The following is a 13,631-nucleotide window of genomic DNA, read 5'->3' as shown; positions in this document are numbered from 1 at the left end:
AATGAGAATAGCATCATAAATGATCAAGAGAACAAAGAAAACCTAAATCTGTTAACAAAAAAGCTTACAAGTATTACAGAAATTTTTAGGTCAAATCCGCTATACTTTTTTTTTTTTTTTACCTCTGACAAATAGCATGCATCACAGGCACTCCCTCTAAGCCTTTAGCTACATATCCAAATGTTGTAGAGATACTTTGAAAAATGACATGAGGTGTCCTATGCAAACCTCCAACTTGAAAAAACTGTTATTTCAAAATGTTTTCTTTTGTTCTAAGCTAGAAATAATAAAATAATGGGCTGAGCACAGTTTCAAATTGAACGGAACCATCAGGAGACTGTTTCAAATTAAACATGAACCGCTCCGAATGCAGCCGGCATGAAGAGATAAGAGTTCATGCACCTCTGTGAGAGTGTTCACACACAACAAACCCCCTCTTGTTTATATGCCTATTAAGAGTTCCCAGCCGCTGAAATTATTTCACTCAATTTGATTCCATCCTCATTCTCCATGGCTCATTTACCAATGCCTATACAAGGCTATTCATGCTCCTTGGGAGAAAGTGAAGGTGAATATTGTATTTACAAAGGCCAAAGCCAGACAAAAAGGATTTCAACAATTGCTGCTCCAATTCAGATTCCACAGTTCCCTTAAGACTATCTTCTCTATCTAGAATTACGCATTTGAGTTCCTTATTTCAAACTCCCAATGACCAGTGTCAAAGTAGGTCAAGGACAAAGCTTCAAACAGGGCAAAGAGGTCAGATTCCCAGGTCTGAGGTTCTACATTAAGATTATTTAGCGTATTTCGTATTGCTTCTAAATTTTATAACCTAGTTCTTGCTTATTTGTTAGCTACTTATAGAATCTTATTGGCTTCAATTGACGAAGAATATGCTTGATTACTAAAGCATAACTCTCCTTATTATCATAAGTAACTGTAGTTAAATCAATAGCTGCTCTTGGCAAAGCTACTATATAGTGTTAAAAATCAAGAGAGTGTACACTTTGGGGTGAGTGGTGCCTAGAAGGGAAAAGCAGGGAGATTTCTGAGAACTTGGCAGCATTCTGTTTTGAGCAGAGCGCTGACATCACAGGTACACTCTAAGAACATGTAGCATTCTGGACACTGGGGTTTATGCATTGTCTGAATTTATGTTTTACCCTAATAAAAAGTTTACTTAAAACGTAATAGCTCTTTTTGACTTACATCAGAGCAGGTCTGGTGGGGAATAAGAAGTGTAACTGTTAGGTAACCCTCAGTCCACCGTGAAATTGTGATGGTGACCACAGGCAGGCCTGTCTCTCTGTGAAAATCCTTCCCTGATGCGCCTTCGAGAAGGAGAGAGGCCTTTGGGTGAAGGCAGGTTGGACTGAAGAATTGCTCTCTTCTTCTCTTTTAAAAAATGAGATGTAGTTATAGGATGCTACGAATAAATCAAGATGTTTTATATATAACATGAATATTTATGTATAAAATATATTATATATTTATATGTAACATGTTTATAGATAACATATAAACATATGTATGCAATGTTACATAGACAGTGTTACACACACACATATCAAATATATATATATATATATATATATATATATATATATATATATATATATATATATTTCTCCAAGCATAGACAAGACCCTATTACTCTGGTTTTACATACATATTTTTGCTGCAATATAGTACACCTCATAAACGTACATAATGATCATATCTACATTACATAGGAATTATAACTTCTCTCAAAATAAAATCACCCATCTGTCTCAATTAAAGCTAATAGCAATCAATTCTGCTAAGCTTTCAATCCGTCATTCTGACGCAGTTAGAAACTGAGGTATTAAATAGAGCAGAAGCAGAATTAAGATTGAAGTTACTACTGAACTGGGATAGCAGTGAGAGATAGTTGATGTATAGAAGGCCCTGGCAAGAGACTTCCCTATAAATTTCAATAAAATATGACAAAATTTACTTGTCTCCCAGGAAATGATAGTTACAGAAATATGATTACTTGTTAGTCGGGAATCTTGTGTACCCCTATATTTTTATATTATATTTCTGTAATACTTAAAATTTCTTCAAAAGATGGCATAATATTGTTCAGATCTTATAATTCATTCTTTTCTGAAGTATAAAAGAAATTTGTAAAACATGACTTGCAAAATAAAAGAATTGCTTGAATTTAAAATGAAAAATGCTTTCTTCATTACTTATCATATCATTGAATGTAGAAAGAACATCCAGAATTATTGTCATAACAATGTGATGCAAATGTACTTGCTACTTGCTAATTGAATACATTTATTCACTTAACATGAGAATTAAATATGATGAAACCATCATGGAAGGAAGTGTGAATAAAGCGTGTTATTATAGCTCTGAAATTTCTTATTCTTAATTGGGGGGGGGAGGCAATCCATATCAACCCAACCTTGAACAGAGTGCTGTTGTACTAAATAAATATTCGACAACAGAACTATTCTTCTAAAATACTCATTCATATCGGAGGTTAGTTTGGTGTTTTCATGACAGTAAGCCTATGCATCTGTTTAAGTCTGCTGAGAAAATACCTAGGTCTACAAAAGTAAAGAAGCCCCCACGTTGTCTAGAATAGAGAGCATCCCTGAATTCAGCTTGTTAGGTAAAATAACGCATGTGGCAATAGGAACAGGAGATAACAAATATTCACTGCCAATGATTGAGTGAAACTCGACAAACGATGTCTTTTAAATCAGTCTATAAAAATGGTTATGAACTGAATCATAACTTAAACAAAACGTGAAGAAACTGAAATGTAAAAACACTTATTGAGGGCTCACAGATTGTCAGGAACCTTCTTGATCCTTTGCATGGATCACAATTTGTCGTCCCATTGAACTATGAGATTGGCACTATTATTTTCCCACATTCTACATAAGAAAAGTGACAGTTAAAATGATTAGGTATTTTATCCATGTTTACAAAGTTAGTAATTTGTAGTGTCTGGATTTGAACCCAGGCAGTTGGACTTTATAACTTTTGCTTTTAACGGTATTTCAAGATGTATGCAGACTTTGCTGTGATAAAACCCAGTAGTCTTTTTTGTTAAATTAGATTCAGGTGTACAAAGCAACATAAGAATTAGACATTTACACCCCTCACACAGTGATAATCCCCCTCCCCCAAACTATTACCCCTCTGACATCTTATGTATATAGCTGTTACAATTCCATTGACTATCTTTCTTATGCTATACTCCACCCCCATGAATATATGTATATATATATTTTTCTTATAGTTGACATACAATATTATTCTACTTTCTTTAAACTATCTCACTGTATTCACACACTTTGCAATAGAAGTGCTCTAGAATAACTTTGTCTGATTTTACATTTTTGGTCAAATAAATATTTATTCATGATACAGATTTCAGCAACTGTCTTATTAAAAACTGTAAAATAACACAACCAAAAACTCTATTTCTATGTCAATTGTATTTTTAAAAATAATATATTAAAAGCAAATCAATCAATAAATAAATAACTGAAAGTACATAGCTTCTAGCTTTTAAATAACTGAAAGTACATAGTTTCTAGCTTTTTATTCTGCAGAAAGAAAATAGAGAAAGAAGATACTTAAAAGTCCAAGTTATCCTCTAATTTCATGAGACATACATTAAGAGAATAGCAACAATCACAACATAAAGAAGAAATCCTTTTTTAAGAAAGAGAAGCTGTTTGAAAATAACTATCTGTAAATGTTGCCAAATATTACTTAATATTTCAGTGAAAATCAAAGAATTAAAAACGAAAATCAACAAAACTCTTTGCATAATATTGATTTTCCAATTACTACATTTTCATTTATCAACTGTTTCATCTGAGATCTTATACATGCTGATTAGATGGAATCTGAACCAGGAAAAAGAAAAATAGAAAGTACCAAAGACAAAAATGATTTGCGATTTTAATCTATTAATCTGCTTGACCTTATTTGGTAAAATTCATGTATTTCTATTTATAAGCTATTACAAGATTTGTCTTCACTTATTTTTCTGCTCTGGAAAGTTTTTCTTAAATAAACTGGACATGAGTGGCAATCCTCTCCCATAAGCTGAATTCTTACAGTTCTCTTTCAAATTGTGCAGAACTGAGTAGGTGGTGGAATAACCATGCTAATAATGGAGGTGAGAGTAAGTTGAATTAAGCACTCATGCAATGATTTTTATTCCTGTTAAACACTCTCTGGCAGTTTTGAACATTAAAACATTTATTTCAAAAGTATTGAAGGCAGCCTCTAACTCATCAGTAACACTTTCCAGATTATTTAATGGGTATTGTGTTTGGGGGAAAAACTGTGCTGTGTACTTTTTTAACTTAATACTAACAGTACAAAGGCTAATGTACAAATTAGGGACTTTTTGTCCCTAATTTGGACACAGATGTGCCTGGTTATGTTTAATTAATAAATAATGACATAAATGTGAACATCTTAGAAAAAAAAGTCTCCTTAAACAGGTTTCCTTAACAAATAATCATAAAAACTCGGTTGTTTTATACGTTTTACCCTGGCTTTTCATAATATATATATATATATATATATATATTACATAATATATATACATATATATATGGTAAGTTATATATATGGTAAGTTAAGAACTTTTTCAAATAATGAACATGTTTCTTAATCATTTCCAAATTTATAAACTGGTAAAAGTAAAATAAAATGTAGCTTGCTGCTTCTTTCAGAAATTCTAAGTATATAAGATGGTTTAATTTTATTTCTCAGTTTAAAAAAAGAAAAAGAATAATCATAAATACTGATGTTTTTTCAGGTGGATTAGTTTCTTGCTTTAATAATTTACATGAAAATTATTTTGGTACAATGATTTTTTAACAAAATATGATGTCCTGAGAATTAAAAGCTGGAAAACATAAATTTTTAGAAAAAGAATGCAACATCAACAAAGATAGATGTAGAGATTTTTGTTATCTATCCAAATTAGCATGCCACCTTTAAACCCAAACCAAAAATCTCATAAATTAAGGATAATCACAGAAAGTGTTATGATATGTCTTAGAAAATCAGCCCTTTCTCATTTAGAAAAAGTTTATCTTCTTACACTAAAAAAAAAGAAAATGTATGAAGTAGAATGAATGGTAATATTCAAATGTTAGTTCTTCCTTTGTAAAACTCAAATTAAACACTAGACTAGATTATTCTCTTAGCCCATGATTTAGAATTGGTAATTATATAGTGAACTCAAACTGAAAAATTAAGATCTCCATTTTATTTTCTATTTGTTACAATACATGTAAATTTCGGAGGCTGTGACTAAAAGAGAAACTATTCATTTGAATTGCCTTGTGTGCAAATGGTAGTCTTAGCCTGTTAGTCAAAGAAGAAATAGGATATTTCTTCTATATATGGGAATATATAAGTGGGGCACACTTGGTAAGCACAGAGCTCTCTCAGGGCACTGTTCCATGAAGAGTGGTGCCGACCTACTCCTCTCATTTAGGCACGTGTTGGTAGCAACACTAAAATCATGATATCATGCATGGAATTTGCCTTTGTGTCCCCAAATCAGACAGAATGCCAGGGACATATTTCTCAAGGAACAGGTATTTTCAACTCACCCCTGTTAAAGATGCTCATTTAATTCAACATTTATAAAGATCATAAAATGGATAATTTTGAATAACTAATCAACATTCATAATGTGAATTATGTGTGATTTACTAGACCACCACACATAACAAACTTGCAGAGTATACAATATATATGATATTAACTTCTAATTAATTTAAAAAAAAACTAGTGTGGCTGAGGGAAATGTTTCTTTTCTGACCTAAACTTTCTTCTTTCATCATACTTATTTGTTCTCTTGCCTGTCTGTGTTAGTCCATCCATAGTCTACTCAATTTATAGACTATATTAATTTGTTAGGGCTGCCATAACAAAGTGCCACAGACTGGGGGGCTTAAACAACAGAAATTTATTGTCTCACAGTCTGGAGGCTGGAAGTCCAAAATCAAGGTGCTATCAGGGTTGGTTTCTTCTGAAGACTATGAGGGAAGAACCTAGTCCTGGCCTCTTTCCTTGGCTTGTAAAACTGTCTTCTTCCTGTGTCTCTTCACATACTCTTCCCTCTATGAGTATGTCTGTGTTCAACTTCCCCTTTTTATTAGGACACCCCTCATATTGTATTGGGTCATCCTACTGAGCTCACTTTATCTTGATCACCTCTTTAAAAACCCTATCTTCAAATCTAATCACTTTCGAGGTCCTGAGTGTTAGTTAGGACTTTGACATATGAATTTTGAGGGGACAAAATTCAACCCGACACAAACTGATCATCTACACTTGAAAGAAAATTTCTGTGTGAGAAAGTTTTTAACACTGATGTAGAAAAATAAAAATCTCTCTGCTTGCAATTATTTTAAATTTATTATATGTATGAAAGTCTCTAGCAAATTTTTTTCTTTTTTTTTTTTTAATAAAGCTTTTTACTCCCCTTTTTCCCATTTTGAGCTCTCTCTGAAATCCTGGCTTCAGCTGCTTTCTGGAAATGGGAAAGTTCTGGCAGATCTTCCCTCCTCTAGATATGCTCTGAATTTCTTTCTGAGCTGTGCTCTGGGGATGTAGATAGTGTTTCATAGGTTGGAGTTTCATACTGAATGTGACCTGCATCAGACTCCATTACTAAAAACAAATAGTGGAATGTGTATACCCCATCACACCATTAAAATTCCTCCTTTCTTATATTGCTTGGTGATATATGGTTTTCTTGCCAATATTACTGCAATATAAAGTAAAAGTACTATATGATTGAAATAAACATTGGCCAGCGAAGAATTAATAGAATGTAATATACCTTGTAGTATTAGTTTGGAAGATAGCCATTAACTTTTTAAAAGTTAGTTGTCAATGACTTAAAAATTTTCAAATAGTTCCTAAATTCATATCAATCTGTTTATCACTAATGATAAAATACAAGTTTGATTTCCTTTGAAATAAAGTTTAGTGGATCAGTCCCTGCTACTCCACTTCCAGCTTCCTATTTGTGTTGTCAAATATTATAATCCCTTTTGATTTTGTGTAATGAGTACATTAAAAAACAATGTTTTGTTTTTGCTGTGAATATTTTTGGGTTTTCGCCTACTTTTAATATATTTCTTTACTCAAACGACAATACAGCTGCTCTCTTTGATGAATGACCCACCCCACTCTCATCCATATCGTCCCAGGTTATCTCTCTCATCCATATGGCTGTAGGCTTTGCTCAGAATATCCCATAACACTTCAGCAGGAATGAGCATATGGCCCAAGCCAGTTCAGTGATACCTAATCCCAGAATTTTTGTGTTGTTTTTTTCTTTTTCTGGGATATTTAGGGGGAATAAAAAAGGTCTCTTTCTGCTGAGGGCACTACCTTTTAGGATGATAAACCTGGGAATAATATTTGCCAACATGTGGAGAAAGCCCGTCTGAGAATCAAGCCAACTTGACTGGGAATATAAATACAAGGGGACTGAATTTTCAGAATATTCACAGAGTACACGTGGATTCAGCCATCCCTGAAGTTTGTCTTACCATTGGAACTTTCATTTGCATGAACCACTAGATTTGCTATTTTAAAAAATTTACATTCCTACCCCTAATGAGTTCAGTATTTAATGCTGGTTCTTTGTGGTCACACTATACTCATTTTTTAATTATTTATGTATTTTGATTTTCATGTATTTTCCAGAGATTTGGAATGTGTATTTGAATAATATTTTCATACATTCTATGAGATAGTATTTTTTCTTTCCTTTGACATTTCTTATGTAAGCTATTCTCTTTATTTGGAGATTTTCATGAGGAGTCTTGATAAAAATCTTAGATAAGAGCTTACGTCAAGGACATGGCAATTCAGTATTAAATAAAACTAACATAGAAAACTTAAATTTTCATGAGTAATAAATAAGTAATAAACAGATAATAAATAAGTGGAGCAATTAGACTCTAGTAGTAAGAATTCATAGGAAGAAAATAATATATGGCAATGCTCTGGAAAGTGACTGAGTTGCTACTTTATATTTGAATGTCTTGAGAACACTGTCTAAGGAGGTGACAGACCCGAAGAATGACAAGATCCAGACAAGGAGTTTCTTCGTTCAAAAGAATCACTTGTGCAAAGATGATGGACAGTAAATGTAGAGGGGAAGAAAGGGACCAACATGTCCAAGCGTAGAAAGTTTGAGATAAGGTATTTGTTCAAAGATAGAAGTTGTTCTTTTATTCTTTAAGTCATATCAAAAGTCATCGGAATGTTTTATACAGAGTGACATGATTGAAATTTTACAGAGATCCTTCTCTATGGAGAATATTATTAGAAGGGTAACAAGAGGAGAAACAGGAAGACCAGACGGATAAGTAGGTCATCACTCCATACTTTTTTCATTCCATTCTCCTGTCTTTTCTTTTCTATTTCCATCTTTTTAGAGACAAAAGTAATAGAAAACTCTCAAAAAAAAAAAAAATCCTGTCAAACAATAACGTAAGCTTCTGAAGACAGGAAACTTACTTTTTCACTTCTCCGTACCTCAGGCCTAGCATGGTACCTGACATATTGTAATTGATGCTGAATAGCTAATTTTAAACAATGAACTCAAGTTGAAACATAAATCATCAAGTATGAGTCAAGTCAAATATGTTACTTTCTACAATTTTAGAATTTAGCATACTTTCTCCATATATTACTTATTAGAAATAGAATGAGGGAAAAAATGGAAAATGCTTTCACACCCTGTCTTTCCCTAGGTTATAATAACAATTGAAAAGCAGAATTCCTTTAACTTGAACCCCAATCACTGTACAAATACCCCAGCTCACATAACAATCCTCCAAAGCCCGAGGTTTTCCCTTTTCCAATGGAAGCAGCATCAGTAGTGACCATGACATCTTTTATGAAAGAGCTGGTATATTAAGTCCCAAACCTAGGACCAAGCAGGCAGAATTCAAGGACAGACTGGGTCACTACCGTAGCATACCGAGAACCATCTCTTTCTACGTAATCTTGAATAGTTTCCTGAAATAATTTCTGTGCCTCCTCAATCTTTCCTCCTATGTTTGCTAATTCTTCCTCAGGAAGCTATTTGGTTTTCCCTCAATCTTCCAGAGATATGATCTGAAACATTCAAAGCCATTACATCAAGCTCCGTTCTACTGAGCCGTAAGCTACATCTCACTCTACTTCTTGTTGCATCCTGAAAATGATCTTCATCTAATTGCTATGACTCCTCTGCTTTCATTTCCCCTACTGCCTGGACAGCATTTGCTTCTCACCCAATGCTAAATATGCCTTTGCAATAGATATAAAAATTTCAAGATTTTCACAGACAAATGAAAACTTGGCCAATTAATTAGAGTAGCAAAAGAAAGTAGCAAAAATTTTAGAAATCCTTGAAACATTTTCAAAAATAGTTTCATTCTTTGCAAACTTAAATAACAAAAAAATTGATGATTCATAATCAAGAACTATTTCCATGGAGTCAGATGACAAGTATCACAGTTATCGTTACTTTGCTTGTCTTAATTGGAAAATAAATGTGAGGTTGTGGTCAGACGATATTTTACAACCTCTTCTCCTCTTTTGTTCTGAAATGTTCTTGGATAGAGTTGAAAGAAAATGACAACATATGGTCCATTAGTTTAAATGAGGTGGGGGAAGAACAGGACGGATTATTAATGATAATAATTTATACTTCCCTTTGTATCTATATGCTGTTCCCTTGATGAGAATTTGGCAGGACTCACAGTCAAATTAGAGTTTAAGGATAAAGGTTGAAATATGACAGAGGATTTGGGGGCAAAAAGGAAAACTGTCCACATTGGATTTTTATGGATTGCCTATCTGTACTTCTGTAATGCAATTCATGTGCTGGCGAGTAACATTTCTTGTATAGCTTCACAAATATTGAACTAAAATATTTTTGGAATTTCTTTACTTCACCTTATTGTAATTCAATGGTTGCTCCAAGTTTTAGTGATTTGAGATGAAAGTTTGGTATTTTCTTCTGGGTATTCAGAGCCTAATAGTGGTTCAGCTACTGAGGGAACAGTTATGGGTGACTGGCTTTCTAGGTTGTCTGTACCTGTAGGACAACAATTGTTAAAAATAACAATCAAGTGCATGTTCACAGACTGCCTTGCAGAATCAAATTTTTAATGTCCTCACATACATAAAAATACATAAAACAGTATGTTCCTTTTGGGAATTCTCAGCCTCTCATCGCCCTCAATTTTTGTTCCCTATTTAAAACTCTAAAAGTCTATAATTAAGTCATCACACGTATCTTTAAAGCTGTTTCCGGACAGTACACCCCAACATCAGTTCTTTTAAAAGACGTTGTTGCATAAATGCAACATGCAAAAGAACTAGGGGCCTTCAAACTAACGTTGTTAGCAGTGGGACCCTTGTTTTTCTAGTGAGAAAATCAATATGATCAGGAACCCCCACCAGGATGAGGTAGGGTAGAAAACACAGAGCTGTACCACTGGTGACCACCCCTCCTCAGTGCTCTCCCTGCCCCCGCAGCACCTTAAGGCACTTCCTGAACGAACACCCTAGGAACCCTGGGAACTCATTTTGAAATCTTCTAGTTCAAGTACTATAAGAATGCATCCATCCTTTAGAGAATTAAAAACTGTTCTCAACAATTAATTGAAAAAATAAAATACAACATCACCAGATCTTATAGGAAATTTTTTTCCCTTAAAACTTTTCACTGTAAATGGAAATACAAGAAAGTGTTTAGTCAGTGCAAACAAACAGACAAACACTTGGCCAATAATATGGAACTGTGGCCCCTACTCCAGCAAGCCTGAGCAGCAGTTTAATGTGTCTATTTACTGAGCCATGACAAATTTCTATCTGTGTACTGTAGAATAAAATGCATGCATTTCACACAGCTGGGAAACAGAGTGTGTGTTCTTCAGAAGAGCTGGCAGCACAACTGAGCATTTTCATTATTAAGACTATGAATTCCTCCTTTTCCAAGCCTCGTATTTAGGTGAGATGTAGAAACCAAACTTATTAAAGTGGACTAGAAAGCCTTACTGCAAAACCCAAATGATATCAATCATTCTTAGCTAAGTGTGCCACTTGGAGGATACACTACGAATTTGCCAGCTCCTTTCAAGTGTAACAGAAGTGTGACCACTTTGAAAGAATTAAGACAAAGATAGGGGCCCTGTTTTCTCTGCGCGTGCAGATTCGGTTCAGGTTTGCTGATCAGAAACCAGCTCTCTGGCAGCACAAGATTAAGTGACCAAACCAGAGTCAGTAAATAATTTGAACAGTTAGCACTGCATCCTGTGCTTAAAACATATAAAGCAGTTTAAATTATGAAAACAGACTTGTGCACAAGTTTATGAAAAATAAATGGATCATGGGTCCTTCTGTAATTTAACAACATGTTCCTCATTCTATGTAATAAATACTTCCTCTGTCAAGTTGGAAATCCAAAGAGCTGGATGCCAACGTGTAGCTTGACAGCCATGAACACAGCAAAGCACTTGGTACAGGAGCAGTTATAAAACGTAGAATATTATAAACTGCGGACGGTGATATAAGCCTTGAAAATAAACTGTAATTACAGTGTACTTCTGCTCTGCCTTCACGCTAATGAATATTTGTGATATCTTTAGTTTTTCTGTGTACCATGTAGAAATGTAAAATAAACCGAGGATTGGGACAATCACACAGTAACTCAGTGTCCTTAAAGATACTCAGCCTGATTTTCTTAGATACTGTGAACAGAAATGCTGGTTACACTTGCATTTCCCATATAGCCACCATCATTTTACAAATGTTGAGATTTTTGAGGTGCATTTCAGCAGAATCAAAAAATAATTAAACCACTGCTTGGCACAGAGACTATAATATTAGCAAGTGAAAAGGAAAATAATTTTTAATTCTCATTTTCACTACTTCGTCTCCAAGAAAATGGGATACCAGTTAGAGTGCAACATGAATATGGTTAAGCGTTCATTAAAATCTGCTGGGGCAGGAAGGCTATGGAACGATCACTAAGAGTCAGAGGCATAAACTTCAAGTTCTAACTCAGCTACTTACTCACGGGATTTGGGCAAGAAAATGAAGTGCCTGTAATTTGAGAAAGACAATGTCTGCCCAATCTATCTCAGAGGACTGTGAAAATCAGAATAACAAGTAGTGACAGACATCAATATAATGGTCACATAAACCGTTACAGACTTTACAAAATCAAGGTCTTATTTGCTGATTATCCAAAAGTGAAGACTTGAAATAAAATAATCGATTACGGTGTAAACTAAGTTCCCTCATTGTAGACCCCTTATTTAATATTGCACATAACACCTATAGAGCACTTAGCTATGGGCCACAAACTATTCTCAGCGCTTAATATTAATTAACTTATTAATGTGATAAGGGTCTACCTTTATCTCTTTCACAAAAATGAAGGAACTGCAGCAGAGAGTGGATTAAGTGACTTGCTAAAGCCCAGCCTCTACTAAGTGAAGGGATTGAGTTTCAAACACAGGCATATTGACTACACAGTCTGAGCCCCAAACACCCCATATCCTGCCTATATCTCCAAGGAGGTAACTTTTAAGAGGAATCCTGTGAATGAGAAGAGAATGGTGAAAACAATTAGGGCAGAAGAGAATATCCTGCAGTAGGGAAAACATTCTTATACTACTTATAAATTATATGAATTTGTAAACCTCCTTTGTCTTAAACTTTTTCTGATGTTGTGACAAAGGGGGGGGAGAACTGGTTTTAGCTCCAATTTGTAAACAGTTTCGAAGTCATCACTTCTAATAATACAAGAACAATAATAAAAAGCTGGATAAACTGATAATCAGTGACAATTCTTGGAGTCAAAAGAAAAATGAGGTTGCAGAGCAAATCCCCACTCTGGACTCTGGAGGGACAGGCTTATCCAGAGAGAAACAGCTAAGACTGACCCACCTGGAGTGCAAACCACTGGAGCCGGGAACCAGTAGGCTCCACTCAACTGGTAATTTGGATGAATTTCCGGAGGCCGAGTGTGAAGTAGCTTGAGAGTGAAAAACTCCTAGGGACTGTAAGCTTTAGAGAAGAAGCTCCACCATGTCATTGGCTGTACCCTCAGCAACTTGAGAAAGACCCCTGTGGCTCTAGCATGGGTAAGAGAAGAATAATCCTTGCAAAAGGCCCATAACCTTCTTCACAACAAAGGCAGGCTCTTCAGGGAAAAAACTTGTCTGGAGCATTCTCCCACCCAGAGAAAGGGCAGCCACCCACTGTAGCTCCCGCTACACTTCCTATCTCACCTAAGGGGGCGGGGCAGGGAGGAGAAAACATAGTCAACAAGGGTTAAGGCCTCAAAGACATAGACTGAAAATGCTGAAGTCAGAAAGGGGTTTATGGAGGTCAGGGGGAAGAGCTATCCCACTGACTAGAAACACTAGTCAAGGTCGGAGTTCTGAGCTAAGCCTACTTAAGCACTGAGATATAATGGAAAGATTATAAAATACCTCTATTCCCCTAAACGTCACCACTACACTAACAGGGATCCAGTATAAAAATAGTGGTTTAGAGACGAAGAAGCCTCAATCACACTGATG

At 34.8% G+C, this 13,631-nt stretch overlaps 1 long non-coding RNA gene across 2 annotated transcripts in view; it reads right to left on the bottom strand.

Annotated features, from left to right (window-relative positions):
- LOC148755297 (uncharacterized) overlaps positions 1-13,631 on the bottom strand; it is a 568,457-nt gene that overhangs the window by 294,767 nt on the left and 260,059 nt on the right. The gene's annotated exons all lie outside the window — the stretch shown is intronic.

The sequence above is a fragment of the Rhinolophus sinicus genome, chromosome 15, assembly GCF_057876585.1.
Source record: "Rhinolophus sinicus isolate RSI-liver-muscle chromosome 15, RSI-T2T, whole genome shotgun sequence".
Taxonomy (NCBI): domain Eukaryota; kingdom Metazoa; phylum Chordata; class Mammalia; order Chiroptera; family Rhinolophidae; genus Rhinolophus; species Rhinolophus sinicus.
Note: the sequence above shows the minus strand (reverse complement) of the source record. Positions and strands in the feature narration are given on the sequence as shown.